The following is a 16,743-nucleotide window of genomic DNA, read 5'->3' on the forward strand; positions in this document are numbered from 1 at the left end:
TTGGAAGTGAGGATGGCAAGACTTCAACTCACTCACTTTGGACACATCACCAGGAAATACCATTTGCTAGAAAGGGACATCATGCTTGGCAAAGTGGAGGGTCAGTGAAAATGAGGGAAACCCTCGATGAGTTGGATTAACAGTCATATACCTTCTTTGGTGAAATTTCTATTCAAGTTCTTTGCCTATTTTTATTTTGTTGTTGAGTTGTAAAGTTCTTTATATATTCTGGATATTAAAACCTTACCAGGTAAGTGGTTCCCAGATATTTTCTCCCACTCTATAGGTTGTCTTTTCACTTTGTTGATAAGGTCCTTTGACGCACAAAAGCTTTTAATTTTGATGAAGTCCAATTTATTTTGTGTTTTACTACTTGAGCTTTTGGTGTCGTATCCATGAATCAATGAATTGTCAAAAATTAGGTCTCAAAGCACTACTCTTGTGTTTTCTTCTAAGAGTTTCATGGTTTTAGTTCTCACATTTAGGTACTTGATCCATTTTGAGCTAACTTTTTATATGGTTATGACTTATGGGCCCAATTCCATTCTTTTGCATGTGGAGATTCAGTTTTCTAGCACCATTTTTTGACGAGACTATTCTTTCCCCATTGGATGGATTTAACACCCTTGTCAAAAATCAACTGGCCATAAATGTATGGGTTTATTTCTGGACTCTCAACTCTATCTCATTGGTCTGTGTGCCTACTATTATACTAGTACCAGACTGTCTTTGTATATGTTTTAAAGTCTGGAAGTGTGAGTCCTCCTACTTTGTTTTTCCTTTTCAAGGTTGCTTTGGCTATTCTGGGTCCCTTGCAATTCCATAAAAACTTGAGGATTGACTTTTCCATTCCTGTGAAGAAGGCTGCTGAAATTTTGATAGGGGTTGGGAGTCTATAGATCATCTAGACTTCTTTTTGAGTGCATAAATGTCCTTACATTTTAAGCTACTATTAGACACATTTTCTATTATTTGCAGCCAAAATCATTCTTAACTGATTAAGGAGAGAACTAGAAGAGATCTTCTAGAAGAAGGAGCTAATCCGTGATGCTCAAAGGTTCTGAGAGGTTAAGCTGGATAAGGACTGAAGCGTGTGCAGTGGATTTGACAATTAGAAGGTCACTGTTGATCTTGGTGAGAGTAATTTTAGTGCCACAGTGGTGACAGAAGCAGTGTGATTCCTATGAATAGTGACTGACAAAAACTGGGAAGGCTGGTTTGGTACAACTGAGTGATAGAATCTATTCTGGTAAATACTCATATTCAGCTCTCGATATCCAAGGAAGCTGCTTGGGTCTGTGCTGTCCACTTCAGCTACATCTAAGAAATCATGAACTAGGTCATTCTGAGTGCTTTCTCCACCAATTCTCCTGTCATAGGGATAGGCCAGGAAAAGTTGGTCTGGCACCTTAACTGGTTTCATAAAAGGTGAATCTAGCATGAGTGATGGGTGGTAGAACAGAACAGACTGACAACTGGATTAGGACTTTAGATTATTAAGGGTGTGCCTGTGGGATTAAAAAGGAAAAATCAAACATAAGCAGTTAAAGGGAGGGGTTTTTCAGAATTCAGAAATAATGGACAAGAGATCTTATTTTCCTCATTTTCAAGTGTCAATCCACAGACTAGTCTGGGGAAAGAGTAAATGCCTCAAATTCTCATACAACCAATGTTTACTCCTTCCTCAGATCCTCTTCCCCCCCTTAATCATTTCTATCTACCCATAACCAGCTTTCTCTCATTTTCTTCATATAACAATCCTTTATTCAAGAAAACCAAAGGATAGTGTTTTTGTCTCCCTTTTTCTGGGTCATCATGATCTCTCATTATCCTGCCTTCTCGGTCCTGTAGCGTCTCACCTTTACCAATTGTTGCTCTACCACCTGCATTCCTTACATCTTTATCATCAATTCCAAACAAAATCTAAAACCAAAACAATAATTGAATGTTATTTGTACTAAGTCATCTTGTACTTCCTATAAACTCAAGTCAAAAAAGTCCTAATAAAGTGTCCCTTGCCTAACACAATTTCTGACATGTGCTTGGTACTGATAAATATTTTGCTGAGTAAGTTACCGAATGGTTATTTGCAGTACTCAAAGCATCAGAATTCAGCTAGCTATAAAATAGAGTTTAAGAAACTTCAGAATAACAATCTTCATCCTTGGTTATGAATGTAAGTTAACCTTTTATTATTAGTTTTACCCCATTACCACTTTTGTGTTATTTTCTTTTATAAAATCTGTAAGCAGTCAACAAGGGGTGAGTAAGTGGCTCTCTCCATTGGAGGTAGGGGTGGGTGGAGGTACTATATCCAAGCCCTGCCAAAAAAGCCTGTTACTATCAACTTAATTCTGACTCATACAACCTGAAGGACAGAGTAGAACTGCCCATAAGGTTTCCAAGGCTATAAATGTTTATGGTAGCAGACTGCCACAGCTTTCTCCTATGGATTGTTGGTGGGTTCAAACCGTGACCTTTCAGTTAGCAGCCACTTTCATTCAATCCACTGGCAAATTCCTTTAGCTCTGTTTCCAAAATATATGCTTAATTCACTACTATTGATAATGTCTGTTGAATCAGAAAGTCTGTAAAAAATATGGAATAATACTACATATGAATTTTTCAGTCTTATCTTGATTAAAAGGGAGTGCAAGTTTTGATTATGTATACACTAGAAGCTTTGCAAAGAAAAGATACAATCCCATAAATCTAAAAATACCTTGTTCAGATATGACACGAAGAGACGAGTGGCAAAAGACAAAACAGATAAATCAGACATCATGTCATCAAGATTAAAAAGTTTTGTGCATCAAAAGACTTTATCAACAAAGTGAAGAGACAACCTACAACTTGGGATAAAATTTTCGGGAACCATGTTATCTGATAAGGGTTTAATATCCAGACTATATAAAGAACTCCTACAACTTAACAACAAAAAGACAACCCAATCAAAATATAGGCAAAGGAATTAAAAAGGCATTTCATCAAAGAGGATATACAAATGACCAACAAACACATAAAAAGATACTTGAAGTCATTAGTCGTTGTTTTGAGGTGCCATTGAGTCAATGCCAACTCATAGTGACCCCATGTACAACAGAACAAAAAGTTGTCTGGTCCTGTGTCATCCTCACAATAGTAGGTATGTTTGAGCCCATTGTTACAGCCACTGTGTCAATCTACCTTGTTGAGGGTCTTCATCTTTTTTGCTGACCCTCTATATTACCAAGCATGATTCTCTTTCTCCAGGGACTAGTCCCTCCTGATAACATGTCCAAAGTACTTGAGACAAAGTCTCCCTATTCTTACTTCTAAGGAGCATTCTGGTTGTACTTCTTCTAAGACAGATTTGTTCATTCTTCTGGCAGTCATCAAAGTGATGTCTTTGCTTTTTTAACACTTTAAGGAGGTCTTTTGCAGTAGATTTGCCCTATACAATATGTTATTTGATTTCTTGACTGCTGATTCTGTGGGCATTGACTATGGATCCAAGTGAAATCAAATCCTTAACAACTTCAACATTTTCTCCATTTACCATGATGTTGCTTATTGGTCTAGTTGTGAGAATTTTTGTTTTCTTCATGTCGAGGTGTAATCCATACTGAAGGCTGTAGTCTTTGATCTTTATCAGTTAGTGCTTCAAATCCTCTTCACTTTCAGCAAGCAAGGTCGTGTCATCTGCATATTGCAAGTTGTTAATAAGTCTCCCTCCAATCCTGATGCTCTGTTTTTCTCCACATAGTCCAGCTTTTGGGATTATTTGCTAAACATACAGATTGAATAGGTATGGTCAAAGGACACAAAACTTTCCCGATTTTAAACTACAGAGTATCCCCTTATTTTGTTTGAACAACTGCCTCGTGGTCTATGTACAAGTCCCGCGTGAGCACAATTAAGTGTTCTGGAATTCCCATGCTTCCCAATGTTATTTATAATTTGTTACGATCCACACAGTCAAATGCCTTTGCATAGTCAGTAAAACACAGGTAAACATCTTTCTGGTATTCTCTGCTTTCAGCCAAGATTCATCTGACATCAGCAATGATATCCTTCATTCCACTTCCTCTTCTGAATTTTGCTTGAGTTTCTGGCAGTTTCCTGTCAATGTGCAGCTGCAACTGTTTTTAAATTATCTTCAGCAAAGTTTTGCTTGCATGTAATGTTAATGATATTATTCCATTGGACTACCTTCTTTTGCAATGGGCACAAATATGGATCTCTTCAGTCTGAGAGAAGAGTGGTAGCCTTAGTCATTATGGAGATGCAAATCAAAGCCACAATGAGATACCACTTCACACCCAACTAGGAAGGCTATGATCAGAAAAGTGGAAAATAACAGGTGCTGGCAAGGATGTGGGAAAATTGGAACCCTCATCCACTGCTGGTGGGAATGCAAAATGGTACAGCCACTGTGAAAAACAGTTGGATGGTTTCTCAAAAAGTTAAACATAAAATTACCGTGTCGTCGTCGTTGTTCGGTGCCATCGAGTCGCTTCTGACTTATACCCAGTAATTCCACTCATGGGTACATACCCAAAAGAACTGAAAGCAGGGGCTCAGACAGGTACCTGTACACCAGTGTTCACTGCAGCACTGTTCACAACAGCCAAAACGTGGAAACAACCTGAATGTCCATTAACAGATGAACCAAAAAAAACCAAACCCAGCGCCATTGAGTAGATTCCGCCTTCGAGCGACCCTACAGGACAGAGTAGAACTGCCCCCTAGAGTTTCCAAGGAGCGCCTAGCGGATTCAAACTGCTGTCCCTTTGGTTAGCAGCCGTAGCACGTAACCACTATGCCACCAGGGTTTCCTAACAGATGAAAGGATAAACAAAATGTGATATAGCCATGCAATGAAATGTTACTCAGCTATAAAGAGAAATGAAGTTCTGATACATGCTACAACATGGACAAATCTTGAAAACGTTATGCTGAGTGAAATGTCAGTCACAAAAGGACAAATGTTGTATGATCCCACTTAGTGACACAGGCAAATGTACAGAAACCAAACTCCATTAGTGGTTACCAGGAGTGGGAGAGAGGGGGGAAAGGGGGGTCTTAGCTTAGGGAGCACTGAGTTTCTGGAAACAGGTAACGGTGAAGGCTGCACAACACTACAGAGGAAGCCAATGTCACTGAACTGTACATGTAAAACATGCTGACTGGGCAACTGTTTTGTTATGTTTATTTTTACCACAATAAAACAATTAAGAAAATACCTTGTTCATTTAGAACATTTTCTGTAGGATGTAGAATATTTCAACTTGGTAAATTAAACAAAAGGTCTAATTTATATCGACTTTGACTATGCTTTGTTCTTCATCGTATCTTATAAATCTCTCCCTATGGATCTAGATATTCAAAGATCAGGACCACTATTCTCTATAAATTTTTACAGTTAAAATTTCATAAGAACAATTTAAAAATAAAAAAATAATTACTGTCTGATAAATAAAATGTTTTACTGAAGAGCTTGCCCTAGTATCTCAGGAAATGTCACCTCTAACCCCAAGGCTTGTGTTTACTCCAAAGCCCATGGAACATGCTTGTTTTTCTTTTTCAAGAACATAAAGTTATAAAACATGTCTATTATAGGAAATAGTGTTAGTTCACAAAATATTCCTGTTATTTACTTACATTGTAAATTAACTTACTCATTTTTTCCTCTTCCTTTCTTGATTTCTCCGTATTTAGTATACAAGTATATACTTGTGAATATATATATATATAGTTTATATACATATATATTCCAACTCATAGCAACTCTATAAGACAAAGTAGAACTGCCCCATAGGGTTTCCAAGGAGCTGCTAGTGGATTTGAACTGCTGACCTTTTGGTTAGCAGCCACAGCTCTTAACCACTGCACCACTGTTCCCATATATATGTGTATATTTAGATATACATATACGTTAAAATACATACACTCTCCCTTTGTAAAAGTTTAATAGAGGAGAAGGTATGTCTTTCTCCCTGTAGCTGCTTGTATTAAAGAGGTGACGTAACAAATTCATCTCCTAACACAATGCAAAGCCCCTTTCTTCCAAAAAACCTAGTTCAGTTCACCAATATCTCTCAGTGCTGCAAATTTCCTAACTGGTGTTCCTGTTATCATTCTTGCCTCATTCTCCATCTTCCACTTTTTAAAATATTTATCATATCAAATCATCCCTCCACTTTAAAATACTCTATTAGCTTCTGTGGTGAAATGAGTTGCTTCATATGGCTTTTTACCTTGGTTCTTTGGCAAAACAGCTTGAGAGATTTTTCCCCTAAGTCCCAAGGAGTTACCTTTGTTCTAGTTTTCTACTCCAAAGGGCCTGTTACTTTTGTCCAGGTTGACTGACATTCCCTGGCTAAGCTGTAAACAATCTGTGGTTTGATACTTTTTATCTGGCCCTGGGCTGCAGCCCATCCAGGGATTGGTATGCACCCTGCAATGACTGGACAATAGACTATGCGAATGAAGTAACTGTAGCCTGCTAAGCAAATGAAGTGTCTGTAGCCTACCGAGAGGGGTTTTGTCAGATTTTGCCCACCCCCTGGTGGGGGGGGCCATGCCTTGAAATGGACAAGGTGTTTTGTATATATGCAGCCAACCCTACAGAGGTTTTTCAGAGAAAAAGAAACAGAAGAGAAGCAGCAGGAAGAAGCAGAAAGTAGAAGAAGCAGAGACAGGAGGCAAGGAACCTTCTAAAAGAGCTGTAACACTGAAGACAGCAACAGGAAGGGCCCCTGTGGCAGAGCTGGTGGTGACAGATGCCAGGGCCAAGAGAAGCCTGTCCTTAGGGGACTGAGAGGAGGCCTGTCCTCAGGGGGCTGAAGAAGGGAGACTTTGCCTACGTGCTTCTTGATCCTGATCATGAATTGTAAGCTGTTACTTCCCTAATACGCCCCATAATTGTGAATATGGTCCATGAGCTCTATGTGACCACTGCAACAAATTATCAAACCCAGAAAAGAAGTAAAGAGTGCTGTAGGAGGGATGGCTGGTGTCAGAATTGGTATAAAGGTTGGAGAATGGAGGTATGCCTGACCTCTACCTCAAAGGAACTGATTTTGGGCTGATGTTGGTGGTGATTATCCTCCGCTCTCATGAAGGCAGACAAGGAGGTCTGATGGCACCAGGCCATTCTGATAGCTTCCCATAACAATTAGTATAAAATCCAAGCTTCTTATTTTAATCTATAAGTCACTGCCAGGTCCGACTTCTGCCTACCACTCTGAGCTCAGTCCTCCTCTCCTCTTTGGACGTGGGCTCGATGTTCTTGGGCACAAAGCTCATTCCCATCCCAGTCTTTGCACTGAGGCTACCTGAACCCTCTTCCCCCTGTATTTTCACACGGCTGACTCCTTTTCATCATTCAAATCTCATCTTCATCGTCAACTCCACAGAGACACCTTCCCTATCATATAGAAACTGATCCCCACCCCCAGTGGCCAGTTTTACTTTCTCCTTACCACTTATCACAATTTGATGTTATCTTGTGCAGCTATAACAGAAAATACCACAAGTGGATGGCTTTAACAAACAGAAATTTATTCTCTCACAGTCCAGTAGACTAGAAAGAAGTCCAAATTCAGGGTGCCAATTCCAGGGGAAGGCTTTCTCTCTCTGTCGGCTCTGGGGGCAGTTCCTTGTCATCAATATTCCCGGTTGAGGAGCTTCTCAACGCAGGGACCCCTGGTCCAAAGGACACGCTGTTCTCTTGGCTCTTGTTTCTTGGTGGTATGAGGTCCCCCTGTCTCTCTGCTTGCTTCTCTCTTTTAAATCTCAAGAGATTGACTTGAAACAAAACCTAATTTTGTAGATTGAGTCCTGCCTCATTTACATAACTGCCTCTAATCCTCTCTCATTAACATCATAGAGGTTACAGTACCTGCATACAGTAGGTATTTGATAAATATTTGTTGAATGAATAAAGCGAATGGAATGAGTTTATGAGCGCTAGTTTTCTCACAGGCTAGTTGCAAGGTATAAAGGTAATATTAAGTGCCCAATAGAGTAATAAGCATTCAGTAGTTGTTAGCTCCTTGAGGGCTAAGAACGCTGTTTTATTCCCTGTTTGGGAGAAATAATATTGAAGGAGGATTTCCTAAAGGATGTGCAATCAATCTGTTCCTCTAGATTCATTGATTTATTCATTCAACAAATGTTTATTACTAAGAATCTGCTGTCATATGTTCTAAACACTAGGGATACAGCAGTGTATGAAACAGACCAGGACAGAAAACAAAACACTGTCCTGGAGTTTATAATCTAGTAGAATAAGGCAGACTAACCTAAACAAGTAAACTCTACAGTGTGTTAGAAAGTGCAAGTGCTCTATGTAGAAAACGGGAAGGAGGATAGGGTGTGGCAGGCAGGGTGGTTACAATTTTAAATAAAGTGACCAAGAAAAGTCTCACTGAGCAAAAACATGAAAGAGGTGAGGAGCCATGTGGGCTTCTGGATGGAAAATATTGTAGGGAGAGGGAAGAGTTGAGGTGGGGGCTTGCCTGGCACATTGGAGGAATGGCAAGGAGGTCAGTGCAGCTGGAGAAGAGTGAGTGGAAGGTGGGAGAGTAGTAAGAGATGGATGGCAGGTCACGTAGGCCACACAGTCCATCGTAAGAACTCTGGTTTTCACTCTGATTGAGCTGGAAAGCCACTGAAGGATTTGAGCAGAGGAGTAACTCGATTTGATTTACATAAAAAGATGCAGTTCCCTGCCTGCTGTGGGGACTGTTGCTGCTGGTGCCGTCAAGTCAATTCAGAGTCATAGTAACCCCATGTGACAGCAGAAATCACCAGTAGGGTTTTCCAGGCTGTAACATTTACAGAAGCTGATTGCCAGGTCTTTCACCCAGAGAGCCACCAGGTGGTTTTGAACCGCCGACCTTTAGGTTAGCAGCTGAGAACTTAGCTATTGTGCCACCAGGGCTAGACTAGATTGTGTATTTGGTAGGGAGAGGGGGAACAAGGTTGGAAGCAGGAGAACATTTGAGACACATCTGCAGTAACTCAGATAAGAAACAAAAGATGCTTGGACAAGGGTGGTGGAGACAAAGTGTAGAAAGAAGTGTAATTTGGGATATGTTTCAAGGTAGAGTCAACAGGGTTTTCTGACAGACCCTAGTAGTATGGGTGGGAGGAGAAAGAGAAGAGAAAGGAAGAATAAGAAACCGAGCCTTCTAGAGAAACAATAGGACTGCTCAGCAGTATACAAGGCCATTTTGATGTATGAGATCATGAATTTAAAATGCAGCCAGTCAGCCTGGTGGAGTGATTTCTCCAGCAACAACCAGCTGCTCCAGTGCAGGCAAAGAGTAGATAGATAGCATGGTTTATCCAGAATTGGAGTATTTCAAGCAAATGTGTCTGAGTGAGAAGGAGCAAGAGAGTGATACTGTATTGATAGATGGTGGGATACAGTCAAGCCAAGGTAGGAAGTGAAGGTAGGAGCAGGCTTACGAGTAGTAAAACACTGGCAAAGGAGGTATTTGAGCAAATAAGCTGGGAGAAAAGGAAATTCAAAAGTGAGATTTCAGATGTTGTGCAATTTCTCATAACAATATGGTGGTGAGATAGAAGGAAAACAAGGCCTTTGGAGATGAGGAGGCCAAGGAAACTGAGGAGCCAAGGTGCTGAAGGAATCCACAATGACAACAGAGTTGTGAAGGAGAAGTGGGGCAAGGATGGTATAGCCAGATGGCATGCACTTAAAAAGGAGGAGAAATTTTCACAGGAAGGAATGGAAATAATGGTCAGGAGGCAGCAAGGAAAGCAAGAGGACATCAACACCGCGTTCATACACTGAGGTAGGGAGAGAGAAAATGGCCTCTGCTTGAGAGGGCCGGCCAGAAAGCACTGTGCTCAGAGGACAGCCAGGCTTTAATTAGGAAAGGAAGGTGAAGACTTTGAGAAAATGAGGACACAGGGGAATTTGGTTCTCACAGAGCCTAGTGAAAGTATCTGGGAGGGGAGGGTAGATCTTAGACTTTAAAGGCTTAGGCTCCTGACAGGAACTGAGGTTTAAACAGGACCGTGAAGTATGAGAGGACTAGTTCTGCCATTGCTGGGATAACGGGGGAGGGGACACCAGACCTGTTTCTACGGTCCAGGCTGGGGCAAGTTACTTCAGGGTATAATGGCTTAGTATCCTTGGTACTCAACGGTATCTTCTTAAGGCTTCGTATGTCCTAACAGTTTGAGGGTCACAAAGGTTTGGAATAACTACTTGAAGTACATGGAAGAAGAAATGCACCAAGGACAAGTAAAAGAAATGAGAAGCTGCTTAAAGATACCAAAGGCTGAAACCTGTAATGACACCAGTTGTGTGATTCTTTTCTCCAGTGGTTCTGCCTTCCTTGGGTAGGAATTGAAAAGGAGAATTCCAGGACCGATCAAGGCTGATGGTTTAAAGGGCTAGTGTGGCAGAAGAACCTAGAAGATCAAACCTAGAGTCTGGCCCTTTGTTTACCTACAATGTTCTCCAGTGCTCAGCTCAGCTTGACATAGAGCAGTGTACAAAGCCTCCGGTATCTTTAAGCAGCTTCTCATTTCTTTTCCTTGTCCTTGCGCATACATCTTTGGACTCTCTGGGCCTCTGATTTACCACTTGCTCTTCTGTTGAATTTCAGCCCTGCCCTTAGAAATTTTCAGGTAAGAATGTTCAGAATTGCACTTGAAATTTACCATGATTTGACCCTAATCTCTTTTTCCATATGGACAAATACATCATGGGATGCCTCAGGCAATGGCCCTTCTGGCTAGGCCTGACTCCAGGGACCTCCTCATCTGGACTGCCTTTATCAGCTCATCTCTCAGTAGACGTTTTTAGCCTTGGAAGGTAGAACTAGCCAATAGCACTACGCAGGGCATGTGCTGGGAATGTCAACCAATCTACTATAACCAGAATTTAAGGTGTAGCACGGACAATGAGATAAAAATATATAATTTTTTAAATTGTATGGGAGCCTTCACACAAACAGATATATGCACACCCATGTTTATTGCAGCTCTGTTTACAATGCAAAAAGCTGGAAGCAACCAAGGTGTCCATCGATGGATGAATGGGTAAACAAATTGTGGTATATTCACACAATGGAATACTACGCATCGATAAAGAACAGTGAGGAATCTGTGAAACATTTCATAACATGGAGGAACCTGGAAGGCATTATGCTGAGTGAAGTCAGAGGCAAAAGGACAAATATTGTATAAGACCACTATTATAAGATCTTGAGAAATAGTATAAACTGAGAAGAACACATACTTTTGTGGTTACGAGGAGGGGAGGGAGGGAGGGCGGGAGAGGGTTTTTTTACTGATTAATTAGTAGATAAGAACTGCTTTAGGTGAAGGGAAGGACAACACTCAATACATGGAAGGTCAGCTCAATTGGACTGGACCAAAAGCAAAAAAGTTTCCGGGATAAAAATGAATGCTTCAAAGGTCAGCGGAGCAAGGGCGGGGGTTTGGGGACCATGGTTTAAGGGGACTTCAAAGTCAATTGGCAAAATAATTCTATTATGAAAACATTCTGCATCCCACTTTGAAATGTGGCGTCTGGGGTCTTAAATGCTAACAAGCGGCCATCTAAGATGCATCAATTGGTCTCAACCCACCTGGAGCAAAGGAGAATGAAGAACACCAAGGTCACACGACAACTAAGAGCCCAAGAGACAGAAAGGGCCACAAGAACCAGAGACCTACATCATCCTGAGACCAGAAGAACTAGTTGGTACCCGGCCACAATCGATGACTGCCCTGACAGGGAGCACAATAGAGAACCCCTGAGGGAGCAGGAGATCAGTGGGATGTAGACCCCAAATTCTCATAAAAAGACCATACTTAATGGTCTGACTGAGACTAGAGGAATCCCGGCGGTCATGGTCCCCAGACCTTCTGTTGGCACAGGACAGGAACCATCCCCAAAGACAACTCATCAGAGATGAAAGGGACTGGACAGTGGGTAGGAGAGAGATGCTGATGAAGAGTGAGCTAATTATATCAGGTGGACACTTGAGACTGTGTTGGCATCTCCTGTCTGGAGGGGGGATGGGAGGATAGAGAGAGCTGGAAGCTGGCAAAATTGTCACGAAAGGAGAGACTGGAAGGGCTGACTCATTAGGGGGAGAGCAAGTGGGAGTACGGAGTAAGATGTATATAAACTTATATATGACAGTCTGACTTGATTTGTAAACGTTCACTTGAAGCTCAATAAAAGTTAAGATAATTAAAAAAAAAAGTAAGGTAATAGCAGAATAAAGGAGAATTGGCTTTATGGAAAAAAAAAAATTACAGAGAACCCATGCTTCTTAGGATGGAAGAAATTCAATTTTTAGAGGGTAGAAAATAGGGCTTGGAAACTAATCAAGTGACCGATGATTGTGAACAGCCAGTTAGAAAATGTTAAAATTGCCAGGGCCCATCTAAGATGCATCAACTGGTCTCAACCCACCTGGATCAAAGGAGAATGAAGAACACCAAGGACACAAGGTGATTATGAGCCCAAGAGACACAAAGGGCCACATGAACCAGCGACTACAGCATCCTGAGACCGGAAGAACTAGATGGTGCCCGGCTACAACCAATGACTGCCCTGACAGGGAACACAACAGAGAACCCCTGAGAGAGCATGAGAGCAGTGGGATGCAGACCCCAAATCCGGTAAAAAGACCAGACTTAATGGTCTGACTGAGAGTAGAAGGACCCCAGTGGTGATGGCCCCCAGACCTTCTGTTGGCCCTGGGCAGGAACCATTCCCAAAGCCAACTCTTCAGACAAGGTTTGGACTGGACAATGGGTTGGAGAGGGATGCTGGTGAGGAGTGAGCTTCTTGGATCAGGTGGACACTTGAGACTATGTTGGCATCTCCTGCCTGGAGGGGAGATGAGAGGGTGGAGGGTGTTAGAAGCTGGCGAAATGGACACGAAAAGAAAGAGTGGAGGGAGAGACTGGACTGTCTCATTAGGGGGAGAGTAATTGGGAGTGTGTAGCAGGGTGTATATGGGTTTTTGTGTGAGAGACTGACTTGTTTTGTAAACTTTCACTTAAAGCACAATAAAAATTATTAAAGAAAAAAAAATTGTATGGGATGTATTTGTGAAGTGCTTTAGCCTCTTTAATCTCATGTCATTCCCCTCCAAGCCCTAAGAGTAGACATTATTATTCCCACTCCAAAGATGAGAAAATTGAGGTGCCAAAAAGTAACTTGCCCGAGATTATATACACAGTTAGTAAGCAGCAGGATCTCTATTCCTAACTCAACTCATCTAACTCCATGCCTTTCCCTACAGCACACTGCCTTGCAGACAGGGGAATCCTGGGAGAAAAGGCTGGAAGGATAGGTCAGGCTTGCATTATGTAGAACTAAAATGTTACCCTGAATGGTTTGTGTTGTTGGAAATTAACGAGTAGAGGAAATGTTTTCTTAGTAAGAGGTAATAAAGGAAAGATTTTTATTCCACTGTCAAGAGCAAAGTTAGAAAGTGGACTGATTAAGCCTGTAACTTTGTTATTGTTAGGTGCCATTGTGTAGATTCAACCCCATGGGACAGTAAAACTACCCCATGGGGTTTTCTTGGTTGCAATCTTTACGGAAGGAACCCTGGCGGCACAATGGTTAAGCTTTCAGCTGTTATCTGAGAGGTTGGTGGTTTGCAGTGGCTCTGCAAGAGAAAGACGTGGCTATCTGCTCCCGTAAAGATTACAGTTCTACTCTATCACATGAGGTCGCTACTTGATGGCACCCAACAACAGTCTTTATGGAAGTAGATCTTCAGGTCTTCCTCCCACAGAGCCATTGGAGGGGTTTGAACCATCAACCTTTAGCAGCTGAGCACTTAACCATTTGTGCCACCAGGGCTCCTTAAGTTTGGAAGCTGGGTGGGAATTTGAAGAAGTTGAGCTGATTAAGATTTTTTTCCTCCTGAAGCCAGGTTTTCCCCAAACCCTGACTCTAAGCACCAGGAGTCCGGTTCCACCCTGACGCTTTGTCTCTACAAAGGCTGGTTAGCTTGAGTGAGTCTAACTCAAGTTTTTTAGCCCCTCAAGAGCGCACCTTTCAGTGAGCACATTGAGGACAGGGTTGTAGCACAGGGGCAGCACAAACTCTTCATCCTCTACTCCCCAAATTTTCTATATATTATGAGAGGAGCCGGGACTGGTATGACAGCTGTAATAAAATAGTGTTTAAATGTGTAAATATTTTAAGGGCAAGACTAACCCAAGGCTAGTTCAGAAGTTTTCTGTGACTGAAAGATAATTCAATAAGCTATCTGTTCAGAAGAACCAAGCCCAAGATTCTGGGTGCTTTCTGTGATCGGCTGAGTCAACGATGTGTTCAAAGAGAAAGTCATCTAGGAATAAGATAGCCACGGTGGAAGGGTATAGCTAAATAAAAGCATTACGGTCAAAATAAAGACAAGCTTAATCATTCTGAGAGCCCCACAAACAGTTGTAGATTCAGGTGGTGATAAGGCGGAGCAGAATCACTCTGCACCAGTGCAGGTGGAAAGTCCTGGGAAAGAGACTAGAAGAAGCACATGTACCCAATACAAAACAGCTTGCTGCGGTGGTGACTGACCACTCAATTGTTAGTTTGTCATACTGTGGTGGCTTGCATGTTGGTATAATGCTGGAAGCTATGCCACTGGTATTTCGAATATCAGCAGGGTCACCTATTGTGAACAGGTTTCAGAAGAGCTTCCAGACTAAGACAGACTAGGAAGAAAGGCCTGGCAATCTACTTCCAAAAATTAGCCAGTGAAAACTCCACGGATCACAACAGAATATTATCCAATGTAGTGCAGAAAGTTGAGCAAGGCACTCAAAAGACACAGTGGCTGCAGCAACGGACTCGAGCATACCAGTGTCTTGAAGATGGTGCAGGACTGGGCAACATTTCATTTATTTTATGTGGAAAGCCCATGAGTGGGAGCCAACTTGATGACAACTAACGGGTGGGGAGGGTGGAAGGTGGAAAGCAGGTAACAGACTAACAGCTACTCACTAGTGATAGCATTAAAGACATGTGCACATGGGACCCCAGATGAGGATTTCTCTCCAAGAATGCACAGAAAACCATCTCTTTGGGAGTGGACTTGAGATAGAGAAAATCAAACCAAACCAAACCCACTGGTGTCAAGTCACATTCCTACTCATAGCCACCCTCTAGGACAGGGTAGAATTACCCCATGGTGTTTCCAGGGCTGTCATCTTTATGGAAGCTGAATGCCACACCTTTCTCCCACTGAGCGGCTGGTTGGTTTGAACGACTGACCTATCGATTAGCGGCTGAGCGCTTAACCACTGCACCACCAGGGCTCATAGGTCCAAATCCCTTTTCTTGAGAAAAGACCAAGCCGGCTCACTCATCGTCTATTTCCTACCACAAAGGGCAGTCTGGACCAGGAATGAAAGATGGTTGCCTAAAGCCAGCCAACCAAACCTGCTGCCAACTCATAGTGGCCCTAAAGGACAGAGTAGAACTACCCCCTAGGGTTTCTAAGGAGTGGTTGGTGGATTTGAACTGCTGACCTTTTGGCTAACAGATGATCTCTTAACCACTGTGCCACCAGGGCTCCAAAGCCAGCCAGGGAGATATTTTTCTGTAAAGAGACTTACGCCACTATAAGTCCCCTTGTGGAAAAGCACAAGTTTTCCCACAGATCATGAAACAAATAATTAACTGATCTCTAGGGAGCCCCTTTTCCCCAAAACGTCAAGCCCAACTTGCAAGATCTTCATAAATATATAAGACCATTCTTAGATTCTAAAAATAAAATAAGTTTTAAAGATACACGCTATGCAGCATCTTAACATGAGAGCTAAAAACCCAAACAAGTAAAGCAACTGCTGATCTCTTCAAGAAGCCATGTGAATTTACTTTAGGGGAACAATAAGGAATTTTTCCATTATTAAAACACAAACATGCCACCAACAACTAAATTCCTCAAAGCCTTTCTACGTCCTCATCTGAATTCATATCAATCCCACTTCAGGGAACATGTACGACACAGCACATGCCAGAAGTACACAGCCTTCCCTTGTGGCCAGAAGATAACACCAATATGGGGGCCCTTCTACCAAGGACAACCATATCTCTCCCAGCCACCTTTGGGTCACACAGATGTGAGACTGCTAGAAGCTCCTTGAGGAAGTCAGACTAAGACTTGTTGTGCAGCTTAGTAAATATTTATTGACATAACACGAGATGATTTTCCATGAGTTGACATGTGCCGTTCTAATGATACCATGTGAACTTAATGAGTCTTTGAGGTATTTTAATGCTATCCTCTTCTGCAGAAAGGATTGTAAGGAACCTTTTCTGAAGGGCACTTTGACAGAATTTGCATCTTGAACTTAAAAATGTAATCCCACTTCCAGTAACTTACTCTAAGGAAATAAAGAAAAATGCCAACATACCTGCACAAGGATGCTCACTGTAGTATGTGTAACTGTGAAAAGATAGCATACAAAATGTTGAACAATACGGAAATGGTCTAAGGTCGACCAACATGATGGGATATTATGTAAATATTAAAAATGACTTTTTTGAATAATATTTAAGGACATGGGGAAATGCTTGAGATGTTAAGGAAGTAAAATGCAGGATATAAACTTACACAGTATTATCCCAATTTTGAAAAAAAATACTTGACAAATTTACATGCACAGGAAAAGATTAGAAGAAAACGTATCAATTGATGTGCATGGAGAAATAATTGCTTTTTTCTTCTTTATATTTTT

This window comes from Elephas maximus, chromosome 3 (genome assembly GCF_024166365.1).
Source record: "Elephas maximus indicus isolate mEleMax1 chromosome 3, mEleMax1 primary haplotype, whole genome shotgun sequence".
In the NCBI taxonomy this organism is placed as follows: Eukaryota; Metazoa; Chordata; class Mammalia; order Proboscidea; family Elephantidae; genus Elephas; species Elephas maximus.